Genomic DNA, 15,300 nt, shown 5'->3' with positions numbered 1-15,300 from the left:
CCCATTCTTGAGTCTGTATCCGTATCCAGTCTTGATAATTTGGCTGAGGGGTTCAGGCCTATGCAGAACAGTAGCAGGGACAGAGCATCTCCTTGGTATATGCCACATTTGATGGACACTTGTGCAAGTAGTTTGCAGTTGGCTTCAAGGGTAGTTTTTCAAATCTAGTCTGTGTCCTTAGGCAAGACCCTTTGAGCTATTGCCTATCTCATACCATGAGAGATTCTAAGATGCATAACATGCAGACTCAGACAAACAAGGTCTGTGCCAGGTGTTGGGGAACCAGAGCACCTTGATGACAAATGGGCTACTGGAACAATATGGAAATGGCAAGAGGTGAAAACTTGGATCTGTTGGAATGCTACTACTCAAGTAACCCTAATCAGAGAGGTTACATGCAAAGACTGGGGAAGGAATGGTTACTTTGACATCCCCAGTCAACACTAAGCACTAAACAACTAGTAGCTCAGTGTTCCAACATCCGCAAACGGCAACTGCTATCACAACTTGAGATTGATGGGTGCAACACAAATGCTACGGCAAAAAGGGAACCTGGAACTGTGGCCACTTAACTACAAGTCCCCACCCAGACAGGGGATATGCGGCCCCGATGAATGAATCAGAACTGAACGAGACAGCTGCTGACCTGAGAGAGAGAATCATGAACCGAATGACAACCAGGCCTCCTCGGCGCCAATTACAACGGCTGAGTGAAGTACCATCAGAAAGTCTCATTGAGAATGTGAATGCAGCATTGAGAAACGATCCCTACCAACACCATAACCATTATATATATATATATATATATATATATATATATATATATTTTTTTTTTTTTTTTTTTTTTTTTTTTTTTTGACAACCTCTGTATTTGCGTGTTTCTGGTATGCCCATAAATCTGATGCACAATCAACGTTTAGAAACAACAGCGTTGGTGACGAAGTTGCTAATACTCTGTAACACTGTGTTTAAGTTTTGCTAAAAGCAGTTTAGCCTGGTATTTAAGCTTTTCAAGGCTAAAATAGAATCTCAATGCTAAACATGTAGCAGCAGCACAGATGTCCCCAATGCTAATGCTAACACTACAGTTCACATTCTAAAGCATTCCATGAATGATCAGGAGTTCCTCAAACACTTGTACGCTAATGGGTACAGCAACACTTTACACCATTCCATTTGCAAATAAAAGATTAAAAATATTAAATATCTTTGCTGTTGAGCTCATGTGTCTATTCAATAGTTTAGCAACAAAAGGGACTTTTAATTTGAAATGTTTGCTTATTTGGTAATAGTTTGATTAAAACATGATTAATTATGATTAATTATTTACAGATCCTGCAATTTTAATAGAGTCCCACCTCTACCTAAAGTGAAGATACAGGACTTTTGACTGACAGCTTCTGTATTTATCATGGAGGGAAACAGGACACATTAGTAAAGCTTTACAGGCATTTGAGCAAAGGTTGAAATCCTATTTCCATAAATCCAACCATCCATTTTCTATTCCTATGAGAAAAGAAGAGTCCACATTGGACAGGTCACAGGTCCAACACCGGGCAACCTAGAGACACAAAAAAAATAGACAAAAAAAACATGCACACCCTCACACTTAATGGCAACTCAAGAGGCCAGTAGGCATAATGCTTTTGGGCGGGGGAAGAAACCTGCTATACATGCATGTATCCTACCAATCCATGGTAGGATACATGCCATGAATCCGCATGTATATGCTCATTTCTAAGCAGAAAGACGGCACTGTAAGCAAAAGTGCTAACAGCTCCATCCTTTGTACAGAGGTAAGGCTTGAGCGATTTCGATTTCCTGCCCTTAGTCCTTTTTCAGCAAACACAACAAGTGTTACCTCTGCAGATTCCACCTTGTCCTGCAGCTGTTCTTACACTGTGTGTTTTGTGTCTCCTATTTTTAGCTATCGGGATACAGATGTCCTTGGAGTGGCTGGAAAAAAGGTTTTGGGCCATTGCCAAGCAGGTGAATGCAAGATGAAAGCACTCATGAGCACTTTGTGGGATGTTTGATAAACTGAATGATGCTGCCTGTTAGTCGTCTTTTTTCTTTTTTAAGTGCCGTCCGTTGCTGACGTTCATATTTATTAGGGGTGCATCGATAAATTGGCCAGCCGAGCCTTGATTTCCTTAATTCTGGGCGATTGGTGATTGGCTGATACTTATCTACCTGGTCTTATCTACCTCAACAAAGGTCTACAAATCAACTGTTCTCTTCTGCTCTGCTGTGAGAGAGGTTTGACTGACAGCGTGACCTACCAGGTCATGTCCAAACCACTGTTATCAACTCAGTAATTTTCTTGCTGTGTTTAGCGACATTTCTCTCAGCAGCTCAGGCATTTAAAAATTGGTAATTGGCCAGAAAACTGAAACTGTGCACTCCTAACAGAGACCTCACAGTACCATTGAACCCTCCTTATTTTATTGTGTTCCTTGGTGCATAATCCTCAATCTGTGAGAAAAAGTGATAAATTGAGATTATCATTCTGTAAACATAAACGTCTTCATATAGACTACTTGTTGCACTATGTAGAACTAAACATTTCTGTGCTTATTGACACAACAAAGACTCTTTTCCACAATGTTAACGTTTTGAAAAAATTCTTTTTAATTTCTGATACTTACACTCAATAATAAAAATAAAGCAAGCTAAAGATAGTTTTTTCCAGCAGTTTTTTTTTGTAGCTAAGGATATATTCTGTAGTAAGTATCTGTCCTCAATTAAACTGAAACTCAGTCTAAATGTCTGTTGAGCGACAGCAGATAGCTCACAGAGCCCCAAAAGACTCATACATGTTTGTTTGTTTTTTGTTGTTTTTTTGTGTGTGTGTGGTGGGGGGGGGGTTGGGGAGTTATCTGCTTAGTGTATTGCTGTTCACTGCTCTGAACTGTTTGGATCACAAAAATGGAAATGAAGATAATCGTGGAACAAGATGTTAACTTATATTTGAACTTGGTACGTTAAGATAATATGAAATAGAAGATACAATCAAAATATTTATCTTTTTATTGTTATTAATGAAGACATTCCTAAATTAACCATAACCAGACCTGTGCAAACATGAAGATAAGATAAAGGAAAAGTGAAAAGAAGGTAGTGAAATCAGTGATTTGCTCTGTTGATTAGGGGTGGGAGCGACTATTTACCGCAAAGCTGCTTCATCTCTAACTAAAATAAATCATCCTACACGGGACATGCATGATTCTTCTTCACATTTCCTGCATGGAGCAGATAACATGCAGATGATATGTATTTATGGTGACAAAGGATTTGATGAAAATAGATCCCTGTTAGATGTGTTTTACCTGTTGTTCAGCAGGTAAAGGTTCAGGATCAGGCTTCAGTGGAATGCCTATTTTGAGTAACAAGAAATGTTTGGAATCATCAGCTTTACTGGCTTCTGGCTTGCAGTGTTGTTTTTCATCAACTCTCCAAACTGAAACTTTTAATATATATATATATATTTGTTTGTATTTCAAATAGTTAAATTTCATTGTCACTCATGCCATAGATCCTGGCCAAGTGATTCTGTTTTTTCATGTTATATTCAACATCAAAATGCCCAGATTCTCAAAACATGAAGATATCAGAAAATACTTTTGTTTTCCCATTTCCTCAAATTATTCCCACCCTAGGAAGGATGTGTGGAGCGTGATAATGTTGAACGGATTTAAATCTGTAGCTTTTTGTCTTCATCACTTTTTTTTTGTGTGTGTTTCTTCTAGCCCAGTGACACAGATGTAAGTAAACAGGTTTTATTCTGATTATTTTTACTAATCTCATCAAGCTAAAGTGACCTTCTTTCGTTTGCTTTCAGTGCTCAAATGTTGAGGGGGTGTGTCCTCTGAGCTGTGAAAGTGATGTAAGTACATGACTTGCCTTTTTATATCATGCTCTTCACAAAAGCTATTCCCTTTAATTTTGACAACAAATAACTACAAGAATTAGTTTTCTCATATTTTATCAGGACCTGAGTTGCTACCTAGTCGACAACAATGGCTTCATCCTGCTGTCCAAAGAGAGAAATGAAGTAAGTTTCACTGGCAATTCTGCTCTTGCTGTAACTTTGATGTAGCTTTACACAAACACCACAGTTGTGTAATAAATGATAAGTTATATTTTATTTACAATTAAAACATGAAAGCAGCTAAAAAGGAAGTAACATCTTGTGCCTATCTGTGTGAAATCTTTAATTTTACAGCCATAAAATCAAAATTAGTCTTACATATACATTTGGTCATAATGGAGTTAAAACACTGTAATGTTCTTCTTTAATACAACTTTGATTATGGAGACTTTATTAGCCTTTTAGTTATTTAGTTCACGTTAGCTTTCGACATCTTGTCTTATGTAGTAATTTAAAGACAACAGCTTTGTGTTCATTAAAATAGTCTTCACTATATGAAGACTATTTCAAATACTCTGGATTCATTGTCAACCAGGCAATGAAATGTTTATTTTGATTCTTTGAGTAACAAATTCAATACAACACTCAAATAAAACAATATCTCATTTGTATCTAGATAGTAACTGCATTAAACTCAAATTTCATCAATTTCATTTTCAGCATCTAAACACTAATCACAGTTTTTTGATCATTTTCAAACAACTTTCTTTTTTTTTTTGTCCAGAGTTGGCAAAGTTCCAAAACACCAATCACTTTTGCTGGACACTTTTGGAAAGATGTAATTACACCAAACCAAATTGTAATCAGAAATTGGATTTATTAATCTCTTAATCTAAACCAAACTTCAGTCCTCAAAGGTCGGTGTCCTGCAACACCTGAATAGAATAATTAGGTGATTAGCAAGGCTCTGGAGAACTGATCTACACAAGGAGGAGGTAATTAAGCCATTTTATACCTGTGGCACATTGAAAAACTGCAGGACACCTTGAGGACTGGAGTTTGACACCCCTGATCTAAACCTTTGATTTCTTAATCTAAACCTTTGAAAGCAAAATATAAAATCACAATATTGACAAATATTGACAATATTGACAAATTACTGTGATCAATATGTTTTTTTTTTATTTATTTAGGGTTTTCCTCTGTTGGTATTTCAAAGTGTCTTAGTATCTTTCTTATTTGCAATGTCACTGACTACGCCAACACATAGAAGCCCACCTAAATATGACAAAACATTTAAAGTAACATGATGACTTTCTTGTGATTATTATTAATATTGTAATTTTCCTAGTAAGTGGGAATCACATCAATGTGGATCTGTTACATTTAAATAGTTACTCCCATTCAGCTGATCTTTCAATGCAATTATCAAAATAACAACTAGTTTTTTTAATTTTTTAACGGATGTTTATATTTCTTCCAGTAAAAAGAAACATGCTGATAAAAACATGACTTTTTACCAAACTCTCCCAATGACTTTAGTAGTTTGGGATTTAATCTAACATAAGAATAAAGTCATAAAATGCATCAGTTTCATCTGCAATGCTTTGTAGTCCTGCATTGTATTTCAAAGATCTGCATTAAGCAAAAGGTACATATTGATTAAATTCTTTTTAAAGATATTTTTCCTTATGGTGTTGAGCAAAGTCTTTATGAAATTAATTTAAGTTTTATTTATTTATAAACCCATAGGTCCAGGCTACTTGGAATCCCAAAGCTGCATCTTTTATAATTATTCAGATTTAGCTGTGAAACTGCTCTTCATCTCTCTGACTGTTATTTTGGATGAAAAAGGAATGTCAGGGTTTTGTGACTCTTTGGATCATTTTATGGTCTTATCAAAAACATCTGGATGGCTCATGGGATTTAAATGCAGATTAGGATTTAACCCACGTGTTTATGCTGCATTAAGGAGATTACAGCAGCTGTTGCACCTGCTTGCATCATGTGACCTTGGTGAAGTGTTATAGAGAGGTACCAATTTGAAAAAGGTCTGATGGCTGATATCCATGCAGGGAAAATTCATCAAGCCAGCTGATCAAAAAAACTGTATGATGATGTGTCCGTCAGACAAGACTGAAGAGCAGGCCAGGCCCAAGCCTCCATGGAGCCCTAAGCATCATGTGGTTTTGCTGCCCTCTAGTTCTGCTAACAATGTGGATGGCTGCAATCAGCAATGCGATCATTAGACCATTCACACACCTGCAATAAACGTATTGCATCTCTGGCGGTGCTATTTACATAATATACATGTATAATAGGATACATTTATTGGCCAACTGATTTATTGACCAGCTGATATCTTGGCGCCAATTCCCTTAATTTTGGGGATCATGATTGGCCGATACTTACATGTGAAGCTGATCTTATCCCCTAATCTTATCTTCGACAGCAAAGGTTCAAAAATCAGCCTCTGTCACTTTCTGCTATACAGAGAGAGGTGTGACTGACAGACTGGCCCACTAAATCAGGTCTGCACGATTACAGTTAACAATATTCACTCCACTGTTGCCAACTCAGCGACTTTCTTGCTACATTAAGCAACATTTCATACAAAAAAAAAATCAATGTCAACCAAAATCAAAATCAGCAGGCCGAGCTTTTTAAAGACCATTAACCAGAGATCGGCCAGAAAACTGCAATCGGTGCAGCTCAACTTAAGATGGACTACATCATACACACATATTCATATTATTTGATTAAATACATTTCTCTTACGCAAAACTGCAATCACTAAAATGTAATTTATACCAGGTGAGTTTTTCTCATTGAGAATGTGGACCGGTACAGGACTGTTTCTGAGCCTTCAAATGATTTTAACAGAAGTTTCACATAACTTTGAAGTTGATGTAAAAATAATGTTTGTTTTAGCCACATGAATGATTATGCTCAGCAGCAAACAACAAATCCCAACACCAGCATAGAGCAGCTCATCATGTTTATCATGTAGCAGCTCATCATGTTATCATGTAGCAGCTCATCATGTTATCATGTAGCAGCTCATCATGTTATCATGTAGCAGCTCATCATGTTATCATGTAGCAGCTCATCATGTTATCATGTAGCAGCTCATCATGTTATATAGCAGCTCATCATGTTATCATGTAGCAGCTCATCATGTTATCATGTAGCAGCTCATCATGTTATCATGTAGCAGCTCAACATATTATCATGCAGCAGCTCATCATGTTATATAGCAGCTCATCATGTTATCATGTAGCAGCTCATCATGTTATCATGTAGCAGCTCATCATGTTATCATGTAGCAGCTCATCATGTTATATAGCAGCTCAACATGTTATCATGTAGCAGCTCATCATGTTATCATGTAGCAGCTCAACATGTTATCATGCAGCAGCTCATCATGTTATCATGTAGCAGCTCATCATGTTATCATGTAGCAGCTCATCATGTTATCATGTAGCAGCTCATCATGTTATATAGCAGCTCATCATGTTATTATGTAGCAGCTCATCATGTTATCATGTAGCAGCTCAACATGTTATCATGCAGCAGCTCATCATGTTATAGCAGCTCATCATGTTATCATGTAGCAGCTCATCATGTTATCATGTAGCAGCTCATCATGTTATCATGTAGCAGCTCATCATGTTATCATGTAGCAGCTCATCATGTTATCATGTAGCAGCTCATCATGTTATCATGTAGCAGCTCAACATGTTATCATGCAGCAGCTCATCATGTTATATAGCAGCTCATCATGTTATCATGTAGCAGCTCATCATGTTATCATGTAGCAGCTCATCATGTTATCATGTAGCAGCTCATCATGTTATCATGCAGCAGCTCATCATGTTATCATGTAGCAGCTCATCATGTTATCATGTAGCAGCTCATCATGTTATCATGTAGCAGCTCATCATGTTATCATGCAGCAGCTCATCATGTTATCATGTAGCAGCTCATCATGTTATATAGCAGCTCATCATGTTATCATGTAGCAGCTCATCATGTTATCATGTAGCAGCTCATCATGTTATCATGTAGCAGCTCAACATGTTATCATGTAGCAGCTCATCATGTTATCATGTAGCAGCTCATCATGTTATCATGTAGCAGCTCATCATGTTATCATATAGCAGCTCATCATGTTATCATGTAGCAGCTCATCATGTTATCATATAGCAGCTCATCATGTTATCATGCAGCAGCTCATCATGTTATATAGCAGCTCATCATGTTATCATGTAGCAGCTCATCATGTTATCATGTAGCAGCTCATCATGTTATCATGTAGCAGCTCAACATGTTATCATGTAGCAGCTCATCATGTTATCATGCAGCAGCTCATCATGTTATATAGCAGCTCATCATGTTATCATGTAGCAGCTCATCATGTTATCATGTAGCAGCTCAACATGTTATCATGTAGCAGCTCATCATGTTATCATGCAGCAGCTCATCATGTTATCATGCAGCAGCTCATCATGTTATCATGTAGCAGCTCATTATGTTATCATGTAGCAGCTCATCATGTTATCATGTAGCAGCTCATCATGTTATCATGTAGCAGCTCAACATGTTATCATGTACCAGCTCATCATGTTCATGTAGCAGCTCATCATGTTATCATGTAGCAGCTCATCATGTTATCATATAGCAGCTCATCATGTTTATCATGTAGCAGCTCATCATGTTATCATGTAGCAGCTCATCATGTTATCATATAGCAGCTCATCATGTTATCATGTAGCAGCTCATCATGTTATCATGTAGCAGCTCATCATGTTATCATGTAGCAGCTCAACATGTTATCATGTAGCAGCTCATCATGTTATCATGCAGCAGCTCATCATGTTATATAGCAGCTCATCATGTTATCATGTAGCAGCTCATCATGTTATCATGTAGCAGCTCATCATGTTATCATGTAGCAGCTCATCATGTTATCATATAGCAGCTCATCATGTTATCATGTAGCAGCTCATCATGTTATCATGTAGCAGCTCATCATGTTATCATGTAGCAGCTCATCATGTTTCATGTAGCAGCTCATCATGTTATCATATAGCAGCTCATCATGTTATCATGTAGCAGCTCATCATGTTATCATGTAGCAGCTCATCATCATGCTCATCATGTTATCATGTAGCAGCTCATCATGTTATCATGTAGCAGCTCATCATGTTATCATGTAGCAGCTCATCATGTTATCATATAGCAGCTCATCATGTTATCATGTAGCAGCTCATCATGTTATCATATAGCAGCTCATCATGTTTATCATGCAGCAGCTCATCATGTTATATAGCAGCTCATCATGTTATCATGTAGCAGCTCATCATGTTATCATGTAGCAGCTCATCATGTTCATGTAGCAGCTCAACATGTTATCATGTAGCAGCTCATCATGTTATCATATAGCAGCTCATCATGTTATCATGTAGCAGCTCATCATGTTATCATGTAGCAGCTCATCATGTTATCATGTAGCAGCTCATCATGTTATCATATAGCAGCTCATCATGTTATCATGTAGCAGCTCATCATGTTATCATGTAGCAGCTCATCATGTTATCATATAGCAGCTCATCATGTTATCATGTAGCAGCTCATCATGTTATCATGTAGCAGCTCATCATGTTATCATATAGCAGCTCATCATGTTATCATATAGCAGCTCATCATGTTATCATATAGCAGCTCATCATGTTATCATGTAGCAGCTCATCATGTTATCATATAGCAGCTCATCATGTTATCATGTAGCAGCTCATCATGTAGCCTGAAGTAATGACATTTTGCTCGACATTGAGATGTTTTAATTATTGTTATCAAACGTTATGAAATACGCCGTTTTCAAGCCAAATACCTCAGAAATATACTAAGCCAACCATGAAAATCAACTCATTGAAAAGTTTAAACCCAGTTTCATACAAACACAAAGACCCCAGCGTAAATTTGTCTATTCCTGGTCGCTATCAAGCTAATTTCCATTAGCAGCTTTACTAATCTTTTACATTACATTACGTTACCAAGACACATTAAAACAAACCTTTATCTTGACTTTTTTCTATTTTTCCTCTTTCTTTTCTCTGTCCCTGAAGAATAAGTCCGTTTTTGAGACATAGTTTTGGTAACTTAACTTCTGACCGGAGCTTTCCACGTTGCAGCTCATGTTACCAGCGACGCGTGCGGTATCTACCGCGGCCACCAGGGGCCCCAAGAGCAATTTCTTTTCCTTCTTATCCATAAAATTATTTCTACATACGTTATCAAATACATATTATTATAAAAACAAATCACTTCATGGTGAAATTGTGTGTTTTTAATATTATAATGACATAGAAATTATTACATTTTACATTGCATTTCTTTCATGCATCAAACAGTTTTGATGCACCAAAGTTGCCTGTTTTTAGACTTATTAAATTATGTCAGTAGACTTTTTATGAGGCTGAGTGGGACAGGATTTGTAAAAATTTAAGTTCCAGAGGAGTTTGTGTGGAAGACAGAAACGGATTAGAAATCTGACGTCCACATGAGATCTGGATTAACTGCTAAGAGTCATAGCTGGAGGATTAATCCTAAACCCACCAAGTTGCTATTAATATACTTTCACCACATTCACACACATCCAACACGTCGGTTGTACTGTACAAAACAGATAAATGATTCTATTTGAACCTTTTATAAATAAAAAAGGTTTAATTGTTAAGGTTTAGATTCACCAGCGAAGTGGTGTTCTAATGTAGAAAATACAACTACCCAGAAATAGTCTGATCTAATGTGACCTACAGAAGAAGCTCATTTTTCATTTGCATGTTGACTGTATTCCCAGTGGCATTACTAAGCATATGACAAAGTGCTACTTTGACATGTTTGCTGAGCTCTGAGTTTTGCAGGCAGGTGTGGAAACACTAAGAATCTACCGAGCGCTACACCACCATTCTGTAAAGATTAGGCCTATAGAATATTGCTGGTACAACAAACATTATTACAGTAGAGAAATTACATAATTTCTAATAAGAATAAACAAGAGCCGAGAAAATTGAAAGGGAACATGGCGATCCAGCAAAAAGCAAAAAAGGCTTGAGCAGAGAATTTTAAGTTTGTGTCGCAAAAATGTTAACTATGGTCTCCAAATATCTGTGATTCATCCTCAAAATTAGAAACTAGAAAACTGAAGGAATTAAACATTTTTCTATAAATAGATCTGAAATTTATTTTCAGAGAACAAACACAGCCTATTAGCGACTGTCAAACAAAGTTGCCGAGCAGCTGAATAGGGGAATCCTTGTTGATGCGCCAGCTGATCAAAATGCAATCCAGGATGCATTTAGATGATTTATTTTGGACAATATCCAAGGAAGAGCAGTGTCCAAGCAGCATAAAAATGGATCCATAAGATTAAACAGTGATTAAAGACAAAGATATCCTAACTTAAGGCGGTCAGCAAAAAGTAGACCTTCCCCCATCACCCACTCACTAACGTCACCCAGGTGAGCAACAGGTGATCTATAATCACTGACAACACCACGTGATCCAGCGCTGCTCCTGTCCACAACATTCCGGCCCCTAATTATTACTTCATTACACAGTAATAATTACTCATACAACAACATAACCTAAGATATGCGCTGCATCAAAACTCACATTGAGACATTACATTCAAATAGTCCATGAAAGTCTTTTTTTTTTTCAAAATAATCCATCCATAGTCAGTCAGTCATACCCCAGAGGTTACCCTGTTAAAGTTGAGGCACATATTCTTTAATCCATCTCTTTCAGAAAAGATCAGACATATTGGAGAATAAGATAAGCAATGTGCAGATCTTTAGCTACAATGACAGGATGTTTAAAATCATGTCAGAATCATGTGTGACATGATTCTGAGACGTCCTCCAACAAAATCATCCACCAAAACAGGATTTAACTTGTATATGTGACTCCTTGGTTTGAAGAGGGTTAGGGTCTCCGTTTTGGAGATAGGAGGTTTATTCAGAATATCTTTCCTTCTGACAGAACTTATCTGCATCTCAGCATCCAATGAAAGAAATCCAGTATGTAGCTCAACCCTATGATGAGCACCTTCAAACTGGGTTGTTTCAGATGCTGACTGAAAATATGTCTTGTTTATTTTGTGATGCAAAAGCAATGTTTTAAATCTGAAAATCCAACCCATCACTCTGACGAGACGAGTCCAGGATGAAGCACGACGAATCAAAAGAGACAAAGGATGATCGTCATCTTGTCCAGGGGAAACATCAACAGAAGCAGACACTTTGACTTCAGGGGTCTTCATGAAGTCCTGCAAGTTCTCTGGGTTAACAGGCCAATCTGTCTGTGGCTGTGTAAGAAATGCACGACCAGAGAATCATGTAGTGACATCACACAAGGTCTTACTGGCCAACTCTAAAAACTTAGAGGCTTCCTTGACAGCCCCATCTGCCCATCATGGCTGCTCTCAGGAAAATCTATCTTGAATTGTTGTTTCTATAGGTTAATTTAACTCCTTCTAATTTATACTTGTGACTTAGGGTGACTTTTATAAGAGTTCTGCAACAGGAAATTATTTCACAGGCTGATGTTGTCAAACTTCTAATATACAAGAAAAATATGACCTCTCCTGCATCCCAATGGTATTCCATTGTTTTTCACAAGCATAATCACATTTTTTTACATATGTACTGTTATGGGTGACAACGCCAAACTGAATCTTCTGCGTTATTATGCTCTGATTTGTATTTTTTACATTCTGACAGAAACCAGTCAGAACAGCAGTTCAGTACATGTACAGGATACATGAAGCACTTGTTTTTGAGCCGCTAACATTAATTTAAATAGAACAGTTTCTATATGTTTATGTAATGGGAGTATAATAAAACACAATATTCTTTGCAGGTTGGTCGTTTCTTTGGAGAGGTGGATGGGTCCGTCATGGCTTCACTGATCAAAATGGGAATGTTTAAAAAGTAGGACTTTGTCAGACACCTTTCAGCTGAGCCGTTCTGTCTGCTGCCAACCTCAACCCAACCTGAATGTCTATTTGCAGAGTATCTCTGTTTGACTACCAGGCTATGTGCAAGAACAGCCACCATCATGCCAGCAGTGCTAGACCTTTGCTTAGTGTAAGTCTCTTAGAACACTTTGCAACTTGATATAAAATAAAGTTCTGACAGCATAGATCAGAATGAATCACAGGAAATCATTTTATTATTACTGTTCTTTTATTGTGTGTAGTTCAACATATATTTTTCTTTTGAAATTTTGAAAATTCCTTCCTCCTGTTTAGCCGTTCTACATGATTTTGGCTTTGATGAGATGGGTCTTCTCCAACGCTTTGATGTAAGTATCTGAATCTGTATCTGTAATGGGGGATCAGTGCTGTATACTCTGTGATTACTACAGATCTGATTTCCACCACTTAAACATTGGTACTAAAGAAAGTTTCAACTTTTGGGTCCCAACCCAGCATTTTAATGTTTACAATCAGTGACTCCTGGTAAATCAAACTACTGTTTTTTCCTTTAGGTTTGTGCTGGACTTCAACTTCTGTGGTCTCTGGCACTCTGACTACTTTGTTGATGGTAAGATGGCGTTAATAAGGTAATCAATCTCAGTTATTAAGCTCTCTTAATAAAAAATTCTATTCTATGTTCTTCTGTTTTAGCTTCTCTTCATTGTTTCCCTGTTAAATCCAGAATAAAATATAAGATTCTCTTTATAACCAACTGTTCCATCATACACCAAGACCTGATTGGTCCATATATTCCTAACAGAACACTTTGCTCTCAGACTGCAGGTTCACTGCTGGTTCCTATAATTATTAAAAGTAGAATATGAGTCAGATCCTTTAGTTCTCAGACTCCTCTGCTGTGGAACCAGCTCTCAGTTTTAGTCTGTGACACAGACAACCTGTCTTGTTTTAACACTAAGTGTAAAACTTTCCATTGTAGCTTAGGCTATAGTAGCTTATAGGATGGTTATAGTAGTTTAGGCTATCGTTTGTAGCTAGTTTGTCCTCCTGCAGATCTAGTCTACAGGACAAATTGACCACTTCTTCTGGATCTGCTATGTTCCGCTCGTCTCAAAATTAACTTTAGTTGCTGTTATTTCAACTTTAAGCTTCCTGTTCTCTCTGTCTGTTTACTCTTCATTGTAGCCACTTCTGATCTGGCAGTTTTAATGTTTTCTTTCATGAAAAATATGATAAAGCAGATCCTGTTTTTCAGTGTTTAGCTTGGTCTCCTGTAAAGGTGCTGGTCAAGCTTTTGCTGTAAATGCATAAGCATACTTTTCTTTTAAATCCATCTCATAACTCATCTCAGATGTGCTTCTCTTCTAGATGAAGCCTCTAAGAGAGCTACAACTGTCATTAATGTCTTATTTTTGACTTCTACACGGTACTCCTGAATTAGAGCTAATGTGGTTTTTTGTGTGTGTGTGCTGTGTATTCTCAAACCACCAGTCGGTGGATTGCTGCAAAGTTACTGACATAATGCAGGTCGTTATCTGATGTTGCTCCGTCCAGGAGTGAATGCAGAAAGTCAATGACTCGATGCAATCTGCTGGATTTCTTAAAACAGAAACATTTTTTAACTAATTTTTTCATAATTAGAACCTGAATGAACTGCATTCTATTAGGCTTGATTGGAATGATTTTATTATTTATTTTTATTTTGAATTTGAAACACAATGTCTGTGATTATCTCGAGCTGCTTTATGCTCTAAAACCAGCTGCTTTAGAGCAATAAGCTCCTCTAAAGTATTTAGATGAGTCTGCATCCAAACTCAGTGAAACCTGTCTTGTATTTGTATTTTGTCAACAAGATCAAAGATTAGATTAGTTTTCATTATTTCTGGTACTTTTGATGATTGTGTTGTACTTCCTTTGTTTGAATTGGATTTATTGACAACATTCATGAAGTTAAGTCATTTTAACCTTGTTTTGTAAACATGCAATGAATAAATCAGTTTTCAGTTTTTTTGCACCAAAGAGTTAAAAATATATCGTGTTCACTGAGTCTCTTTTATATGTATGTCGTACTTGAAATTTTGAATTGACATTTATGACTGTATACAAAATTCAAAACTTATTTAGCGTAACACAATAGGTCCTGCAAAATTTTCTTTTGCAAGGGAATGCATAAAAAAGTTTTTTTTTCCCCATGCTCGATGGGGGCGCGGTAAGATATGGAGGAGACTGAGTGAGCAGCTGTTTGTTGTCTTGCTACAGTACAGTTAGGCTCATCTGTTGCTTCTGGAATCATTTCAATAGAGTGTTCATAGTTAATGACAGGTGCTGCTTCATTCATTAGTTCTTTTTGTCCAGAAACCCAACTCATTCTGAAACTGTGAGTGATAATTATGATGTCTGGATGTGATATTTTTGCTCTACGTTTCGT

The 15,300-nt window shown here is 37.1% G+C and overlaps 1 pseudogene; it reads left to right on the top strand.

Moving 5' to 3' along the window:
- Nucleotides 1-15,300, top strand: part of LOC129357066 (voltage-dependent calcium channel subunit alpha-2/delta-4-like) — a 61,090-nt pseudogene that overhangs the window by 42,069 nt on the left and 3,721 nt on the right.

This window comes from Poeciliopsis prolifica, unplaced genomic scaffold (assembly GCF_027474105.1).
Source record: "Poeciliopsis prolifica strain line A6 unplaced genomic scaffold, Auburn_PproV2 SCAFFOLD227, whole genome shotgun sequence".
NCBI classification, from domain to species: domain Eukaryota; kingdom Metazoa; phylum Chordata; class Actinopteri; order Cyprinodontiformes; family Poeciliidae; genus Poeciliopsis; species Poeciliopsis prolifica.
The sequence above is the reverse complement of the archived record's forward strand: the minus strand, read 5'-3'. Positions and strand labels throughout refer to the sequence as shown.